We start from the raw sequence: 9,427 nt of genomic DNA on the forward strand, positions 1-9,427 counted from the left end.
TCTTGGAGCACATCATAGTCTTCCTCATATATGAGTGCTCCCTGCATTCTCCCCTAAAAGCAACATGCCAACCATATCTGACCTCAAGCATCTATTTCCCAAAATACCCAGCCCTGGGCCTAGCATATCATGGGGCACTAACAAATAACTTAATTAGATTGACTTCTACTTAGTTACCTAATTCCCATCTCTGCCTGTAATAGCTCTTTGTTTTAATTCCTCAATTTGGTTCGTATAGTAGAGCCAGGTCTTCTTAAAATTGTTTATGCATCTTAATCACGAGGGAATCTTATTAAAATGCAGATCTTGATTCAGAAGGGTGGGGTTGAAGCACCCAGATACTGCATTTCTAACAAGTTTCTGGGTGATGCGGGCATAGCTGATCCAAGAACTCCACTTTGAGTGGCAATGATAGTAGATGCTACTTCACAGGTTTGGGAGTGTCTGGCAGTCCCTACCTCTTTGTCTGGTGATTTTTCTACAGTAGTGTTTGCTTTGATATTACTTTCTATTTTGAAGGTACGTTAGGCTTCAGCATGCTTCCCAAGGCTGAGTGGAAAGTGTGGTGGTTCTCTTGTATTTTCCCCTTGTTTTGCTGATACAGCATTGCAATGGCCAGTTCTCTCTATTGTTCTGGTCACTTCTATTGCTTTGTTATATATCCCTTCTCATTTACCCGCCAGTCAGTCAGTTTCAGATTGTGGCTGTTCTCCTTTCTCATCCTGTTATGACCTTTTCTTTCTTTTGCTCTCTCTGGCTCTTGACATTCTCTTCAGATGCCGTGGCTGACTCCTTGCCCCAACTGTTTGCCTACGGCTTCCAAAATTTTTCTGTGAAAGGAGCAGCAAAATAGGGCGCAGGAGACTCCAGCTCCCATTGTGCCTTTACTGCTGCTGGGAGACACTGGGCGAAGCTGCTTCTTTCCTGGGCTCCTCACTTGTGGCTGGAGGGTGTGGATTGCACTTTCCTGGATCTACTTCAGCACTAAGATGCCAGGTGGGATCTTCATGTGGGGCAGAAAGGGCAGATTGCGAAGGAAACAAGAATGGTCTGATGATGTAGGTGTGGATGTGTGCCCCCATCGAGTGTTTCTGTTCTAGATAAACAATTGGAGCTTTGGTTGTTCTCCCACTATTTGGAGAAAGACTCATATTTTTTTAAAAAACAAAAAAACCAAAAGCACCATCCTTGGCATTTGTTAATCCGGTTGCTTTCAACCCTAGATTCACACTAAAATTCTCTCAGGAGCTTTAAAAAAAATAGTGATGTTCTTAGCTTATCTTGAGGGAATGATTTATCAGTATTTTTTAAATCTCCCCAAATGATTCTAATTTCCAGCCCGGGTGGACAACTACAGCATCTGGTCTGTAAAGAGAGTGTGGACTGGTGGTTAGGAACATAGCGTGTGTTGAGTCAAATCCTGGCTTTGCTCCGGAACAGCTTTGAGAGCTTAGGGAGGTTACTTAACTTCTTTGGGCCTCAATTTCTTGATATGTGAAATGGGTTGACTTGGTTATGGGGAATTGGTAAGACCCAGGAGTGGGGTGCTGTGTACACTTTGGTTGTTTAAGAGAGAGTAGTGGTTGTTCATCACGCTAATCACACTATTACAATTTATATCTCTTAATCACGTAGGGTCGTCTTGTCTTAGTTCAGTTAACACTCTCGTCACCCCCTGTTCACCTTTAACATATTTAGCATAGTATAATCAGTTTGAAAAGAAATTTATGAGCCTATTCTTTGCAAGTCAGTGAAAAAATACAGAAGGCGGATATATTAATAAAAACCAATCACCCTTATAGTTTTGATCCATTTGGTGCCACATCAACTCTATGATCTCATCAATAGCAGAGGTGGATTAAAATACATATAAACTGATACAAAAAGATGACCAGGCTTTTATATCCACTTCATGAAAAATGACTAGCTCTTTAATAAAAACAGTTCTGTCACCAACAAATAGAAAGGCTTGAAATTCACGGTTCTAAGAGAGCATTTTATTTTGGAAATAAATATGAATGTGTTACACGTTTACATTTTTTACTTTATAATAGGAGATGGAATTGTTTTTTTTAAAAGCACAAACACAGATATCCTGTGCTCTGCAGACTAAAACTAATCAACTTTTTTTTCTCTTTTTGGCTGAGATTCTAGAATAGCCATTATGCTATTATGGTATCCTTCTATCAGCAAAGCAAGGATTGAATAAATGGACATAAGCAATATTAACTGAGTGCCCACATTCCTTTTTTTATGTCTGCATCTGAAAATAAATAACAAGAGTGCTTATTAATTTCTCTAGGCCTGGCATAGGTAATCATGAACATCAGTAGTTATGCTGATGTCTTTTACATGTGAAAGGACTGCATATGGGTACAGTTCGCATCCTTTTCTCTTGGAATAAAATGTTTCATTTCTGCATATTTACTCTTTTCAATTAAATCCTAACTAAAGTTTATGTTTCCATATTGTGATGTGTTCTTTTTAGCAACACAATTAAGAAGATGTTATGAACTTTTAAAAAGAACTTTTGAGCTACACCAAGAAGAGGCCCATTGTGAGAGTTAATTTGCCAATTCTTTTAACTCTTAGCTTTAATATACTCACGTTAAAATTGTGTGAAATTCCACGGAGATCTGTGATATTTGGTGTTTATTGGTTAGAGTGGTCAGTCTGATTGTTTATTACATAAGGCTTTTGGAGTCTAGAGGCCTGGACTCCTGGTCAGTTCATCTCAGGCTTAATAGGTTGTTATTCCTCTGACATGCTACTTAGGGATATAGACATGACTACTATGCGGTCAAAATCATTGTCTTTAGGGTTAAAAGGGATCTTTATGCAAAATCCTTATTGATAAATTAGAAAAATAAGATTCAGAGAATTTATAATATTTAAACTTGAGCCTAGGCAGATTAAACATTACAAGTAAGGGGTAGAAAACTTCTACTGATATTAACACTACAATTTAAACTTCACATAGAAATTGGGTGGACTGGGTGATGTCCTTAGATTTGATACTTTTTAAAAATTGATGAGAGAGAGAGGGAGAGAGAAGGGGAGGGGGCAGGAGGGGAGGGGAGAAGAAGGAGGCATCAATTTATTGTTTCATTTATTTATGTTTTCATTGATTGATTCTTGTATGTGCCCTGACTGTGGAATGAATCTGCAACCATGGTGTATCGGGATGATGCTCTAACTAGCTGAGATACCTGGCCAGGGCCTAGATTTGATACTTTAGATATGGAAAAACTTTTCCTAATAGAATTTGGGAGAGGTATTACCTATATGTTATGAAAAATATAATGCCAAGAATAAGAATACAAAGTATAAAATGTCATTGTTTATGTATAAATGTTACCAGTGATGTCAGCTCTCGGTTCTTGAGTTCAGCAAAGAAAGAATTCAGAGCTAAGAACTCTAGTGCAAGAGGAAATTTACTTAGCATGCAAAGCAGAAGTACACTTAAAGAGAAGATTCCAGTGGGCTGCTCAGAGAGCTGCTTTGGGCCTTTTAGAAAGAAAGTCACGAGGGAGAAGAAGTGAGCGAGCTGGGCTGCATGGACTCAGGAAACAACTTAGAGGCAAAAGGAGGGCTCTTGGAGACAGGTTCAGGTAGTTAGCTCGGGACAAGCTGTCACTGCCCACTGCTCCCCTGGTTGCAAGTCTCATGGGACTCTCAGAGCTTAGGAGAAAGAAAACAAAGATACACACCTGAAGAAAGAAAGTGTGGGCATGTTAGAGAGAGAGAGCCTGTACTGGGTCCTTTGTCTTAAGAGTTTTTATATGTTTTCTAAAGGCAGAAATTTTAGACGAGATCTCAGGGGAGGATCATTCATCAGCTTTCCGGGTGTGTCCTTTAACATGCCGATTCATCAGTGTTGTGGTCTCTACTGATGGGTTGACACTAGAGTAGGTGGTCATTGGTCATTGCATCTGATTCTGATGTCAGCCATGGCAGCATCGCTTTGTCTGGTTTTGTTGCTTTTCTGGGCCTGGAGCTGAAACAACAGCTGAGGCCTAGATATTATCTCTAGCTTGACCAATACTCTGCCTCTGTGGTCAACAGACTGAGGATTTGTTCTTAAGATTATTTGATGCTCATCAGAACCTCACTGTCCCAAGGGCTTAATGCTTAAGGGAGCGGTTGGGCAAGGGAGAAGGCAAGTGAGTCAGGGTGCTGGATGAGGCCAGTTTAAATAAGCCGTCTGTCTCAATATCCCCATTCCACTTGCCAAGGAATTTTCCTAACTTCTTAATATCCTGCCACACAAATAAACTTCCTTGTATATAAACCCAGGCATTTTGATTTTATATATATATGAAATATTTTTATTTCAATAAATTGATCATTGCACATAGTCTTAAATAATATCTGGAAATGCTGATGATTAAGCACATCTCATTCTCTGCATGAATTGTATTAATGTAGGTGGAATTAGTATCGCCTAATGGTTGAATTCAGGGTCTGGAGTTAAACTTCATGGGTGTAAATTCTACTTCTCCCACTTATTGCTGTGTGGCTTCGATCAAGTTACTCAACCTCTCTGTGTCGTAGCTTCCCCATGTAAGAGATATTGAGTGCATTTTTTCATGGGATTATTGTTAAGTAACATGAGATAATACACATAACACAATTAACCAAGTTCTTGGTACCTACAGTACTCATAAAATAGTCATTAATAGACATTATGTAGTTTAATAATTAATATCAATTACCTTTTAGGTACACTGATTTCTTTGTCAAGAGAACATTTGCAACTCAGATTTTTGAACCTTCAGTTTGAAACTTACTTTGTATTTTTTATTATGTTTTTCTCGTCTACTTTTTCTTATTTACTTTAGGAGAACAATGAAATGAAAGGGAAAATAGAGGTGTGGAATTGTAAGCACTGCAAGGACTCTTGAAAATTTGTAATCATGTGAAACACTGACAAACTTTTAATAACAAAACCAAAAACCTGGGCTCTAGGATTTTTGGAAAGACCAAGTGGTCTTAAAAAGTAACTTAAAAATGTAGCTTCTGCATGGATGTGCTTCATGAACTTGGTAGGCACACGTAAATCTGGAAATTTTGAAAATGACCCATATCAGAGAGTGTCTCCGGTATAGGAGCCAGCTTATGTAACTATGGTGTGTGTAACCAGGGTGGACTCATTCAAGGACAGTCTCTTCTTAGGCACCTGAATTGCAATTGAATAATTACTTGAATCCTCCCGAGTTCAAGGAAATTATTTTAATACTTGAATTGGATTTTCTAAGTTAGAATTTAGACAAAAATAATTAGCAAGAAAAAAAATAATTCGTGCAGAATTATCAAAGAGTTTAAGTCCATATATACCTAATTGCTTCATGTATAGTTCTTAATCATTAATCCCACTCCATAGGAATGAAGTCATCCCTACGCGGAATGTGGAAGCTAAAGTCTTAGCCTTGTTCCTTTAAAAATATATTTTTATTGATTTCAGAGAGTAAGGAAGGGGGAAAGAGAGATAGAAACATCAATGATGAGAATCATTGATCTGCTGCCTCCTGCACGCTCCCTATTGGGGATTGAGTTCACAATCCAGGCATATGCCCTGACAGGGAATCAAACCCTGACCTCCTGGTCCATGCTCAACCATTGAGCCTTACCGGTTGGGCTTGTTCCTTTTTTTGTATAGCCTTCTCCTTGTGTCTCATCCATGTAGTCACTAGGGTGGTCCTACAAATGTTTCTAGTGATGCTTGGACTTCCTAGATTACTAGTATCTAAGAGAGTCCCTAGAGAGCTTATAAAAAGAAATGCAGATTCCTGGAATTCACCCTTATAATTTCTGACCAGGTCAAAGTTAGGACCCAGTAATTTAAACATTTTATCTAAATATTTAATAATTATCTCAGTTGATTCACAGACCACACTTGGAAATTAGTGCTCATTCTCTAAATTAGCACTAGTTCTCAACTTGGGATACGTATCAGAATTACGGTGGTTCTTCATAAAAGACCAGGAAAAGATCGCAGGCTCAGTTCTTCCATGTTGTAAAACCACAGGACATTCCTTCCTTTAGCTGCTCAGAGTCACCCTGTGGAGCCTGTCCAGTGTAAATTCTAATGAACCAGGCTGTTCTTTCACTGACTACCCCGGGCCTTTACCTATAGGATTTAGTCCACCATGGTTGTCCGTGGCAATGTGGGCTACCTGCCACCTCCCTCAGTATCCCTGTGACCTCAGATTCCAGGGCCCAAACCTAACCCTACAAAATCTAAAGGGAAGCGGTGGGAGGTAAGGTATTGGAGCCAGAAGTCTTTCTTGGCTCCCCAGAGGATGATTGCCTCTCAGTGAAGATCTCTAGCTAGTGCTGTGCGGAGCATTGCCTTTGCCTGCATGTCTCACAGCTTCAGACAACCCCAGTGGTTCTGGTAACCACACTGTTGGCAGTGACCGTATGGGTGGTACTGAGACCACCGTGACTACTGAATGTCAGCAGCGTCTCTTCCCTCTCACATCTCCAGGCTTCTTCATTCTCTGCAGCCTGAGAACAGCCATCTCTCCTGTCCGTGTGGTTTTATGGTGAGCAACACAGGCTCCTTTCTCTCCGGTCTCTTCCTGTTGTCCCTTTCCCACAGCTGCTAACTAGAGACTCAAAGGACCATGCCAAATGGACAGATGTGATGGCTCATATTCAAACTGCTGCTGTCCTGGCAGTGAGACCCCATTTAAGTCCTTTCAAATCCCTGAAGTATTTCTTGCCTCCCTGTGTATAGCTTACATAAGCAAGGTTTAAATTTGTCAAGAATTTCACAAGTTCCCAGATCTGTTGTCTTCCTCTTATACTGCATTGGAAAACGAACAGTACAATGTGCTCTTGGCTTGCATAGGAAAAAGGCAACCTGATCTTTGGAAATATTTGATTTCTTGAAATCGTGTTTCTGAATTATCAAGAATTATAGCAAGAACAGTTGTTTACTATGTATGTGTAACAGTTCTGAGTCTACAGAGTATATACTTCAATGGACCCATTTAAAAACACAAATTATGAAATGTTTCAGTGAAGCTACCTAAAATAATGATAAATATGCCATTAAAAGTGATTAAGTATTATATTGTGAATACTCTATCATGGTTAATTTTAAAATCCAGCAATAGCATTCTCTCTTGTTAAAGAACCCTTTGCTATCAAGAAAACCTCAGGAAGTGATTGAGGGTAAGGTGGCATAAAAGTTGACAGTTTAGTATCTTCTCGTTGCAAGGTCATGTTTTGACAGAATTCTACATTCAGCCTGACTCAGCTCTCCTCAATGTCAACTCCTTTTCTCAACTATAAGGAAAGCTCACTGGTAACTGAAGGGAGCAGGGGTGGGTGAAGGTGGGTGATTGGCAAACAGGTATACCTACCTATCCTGGCTGGTGTGGCTCAGTGAGTTGGAGCATCGTCCTGTACACCAAAAGGTTACAGGTTCAATTCTCGGTCAGGGCACATACCTAGGTTCTGGGTTTGATTTCTGGTCAAGCCGGGTACGGGAGGCAACCAATGGTTGTTTCTCTCTGTCTCTCCCATTCTCTCTTCCATTTCCTCTTTTTAAAATCAATGAAAATAGCCCTAACCGGTTTGGCTTAGTGGCTAGAGCAGGGGTGGGCAAACTCAATGGTCCCTGGTTCGATTCCAGTCAAGGGCATGTACCTTGGTTATTGGCACATCCCCAGTAGGGAGTGTGCAGAAGGCAGCTGATCAATGTTTCTAACTTTCTATCCCTCTCCCTTCCTCTCTGTAAAAAAAACAATAAAATATATTAAAAAAAGTAAAATCAATGAAAATATCCTCAGGTGAGGATAAAAAAAGGTATACCTACCTGAAAAGTGTCACCAATCAAATTAAATGAGAGAGTGAATTATGCATATGGGAGATAGCAATGTCAGACCTTGTGGATTTTCTCAAAAGAAAATTACTGGTCACATGGCAAGTTTTTAAAACATTAGGAAATAATTTAAAAAACATCATCTGAACTATTAGCATCAGAGGGCTAATAATGGTGCTTGTTTGAGAGGCCTTCCACAGGACGGATTTGAATAGCCTCTGGAGCTGTGCTTAGTTGGGTAGGTTGTAGCACTTCAAAGTCCTCTCAGTCTAGCCCACTTCTTTGTTTCTGTTTAGTCGTATTCTGACCACGAGAACGTGTGCACCAGGGGCATGATTTCAGCACTGGTTGATGCCACTATAAGTGGCCCAGAATGAAGAAAGACACAAGCTTCCAATCCCTGTGCTGTCACTTCTTAACCGCCTTTAGCAACAGGTCAAGGCACGTGTCTCACCATCTGGTGCCAGATAAGATGACTTTGAACAGACATGGCAGCTGCCTGCAAGAACGTGAAGGGATGACGTGTGGACAAAGAAGTAGATTCACCTGTTTGAAGTTCCAACAGGCATGACCAGATTCAGTGGATGGGATCTCAGGGAGGCAGATTTCAACTAGATATGAGAGAGCTTTCGCCAAAACCGGTCTGGCTCAGTGGATAGAGCATCGGCCTGTGGACTGAGGGGTCCCAGGTTCGATTCCGGTCAAGGGCATGTACCTGGGTTGCGGCACATCCCCAGTGGTAGATGTGCAGGAGGCAGCTGATCGGTGTTTCTCTCTCATTGATGTTTCTAACTCTCTATCCCTCTCCCTTTCTCTCTGTAAAAAATCAATAAAATATATTTAAAAAAAAAAAAAAAGAGAGAGAGCTTTCGACTGACTCAAAGCATCCAGTAATGGCCTTGAAGTTTCATGATGCTCCAAGTGCAAGTATGTGACATGAGAGGATCAGCCACCAGAAACAAGACAGAAGGAATTCCAACATTGAGTAGTAGCTCAACTTGGCTGATCACTACAACCTGTTCCCTTCTTGGCATTATTGATAAAATAATTTGAGGAGTGGCAGTAGGAAGGGGAGACATAAGAAAACAGGTAATTTTTTCTTGAGAAGATCCATAAGGTCTGACATTGCTATTTCCTATATTATCTCCCTGGGAGGCATTCTGCTCCTACATGTCCAGTGGCGAAAAGGGCAACCATTTCAGTGATTGGGAATATATTTATTTTAACATTTGCACAGATTGTTATGGAGGAGACACTAGAAGTAAGTGTAAGGTCATCTATCTTAATTTACACTAATAAAAGACAAACATGCAAATTGACTGTACCTTCATGATGCCTTAAGCCATGCCCCCCAGCCAGTCAGAGCATGGATATGCAAATTAACCCAACCAAGATGGCAGCCAGCAGCCATGGAGCTGGAGCAAGCAGGAGGCTTGGTTACCCCAATGATGGAGGAAGCCAAGCTTCCCGCTTGCTGTGTCAGGCTCTGAGCCCCACTCAAAGCAACAAAGTTTCAATTATAGAAGGTAAATAAACCCCAGATACCTGCTTTCAGCTGGCTGTGGCCACAGAGCTGGAGCGAGCAGGAGGCTT

At 40.6% G+C, this 9,427-nt stretch overlaps 1 protein-coding gene across 1 annotated transcript in view; it reads left to right on the top strand.

The window, feature by feature from the left end:
* The first annotated feature begins 904 nt into the window (after positions 1 to 904).
* The window catches only part of ZNF385B (zinc finger protein 385B), a 349,071-nt gene continuing 340,548 nt past the window's right edge, over positions 905 to 9,427 (top strand). Inside the window, exon 1 of the mRNA XM_006760561.2 lies at positions 905 to 996. The gene's annotated coding sequence lies outside the window, so the exon portion shown is untranslated. The remainder of the gene's footprint in view (positions 997 to 9,427) is intronic.

This window comes from Myotis davidii, unplaced genomic scaffold, assembly GCF_000327345.1.
Source record: "Myotis davidii unplaced genomic scaffold, ASM32734v1 scaffold370, whole genome shotgun sequence".
Classification (NCBI taxonomy): Eukaryota; Metazoa; Chordata; class Mammalia; order Chiroptera; family Vespertilionidae; genus Myotis; species Myotis davidii.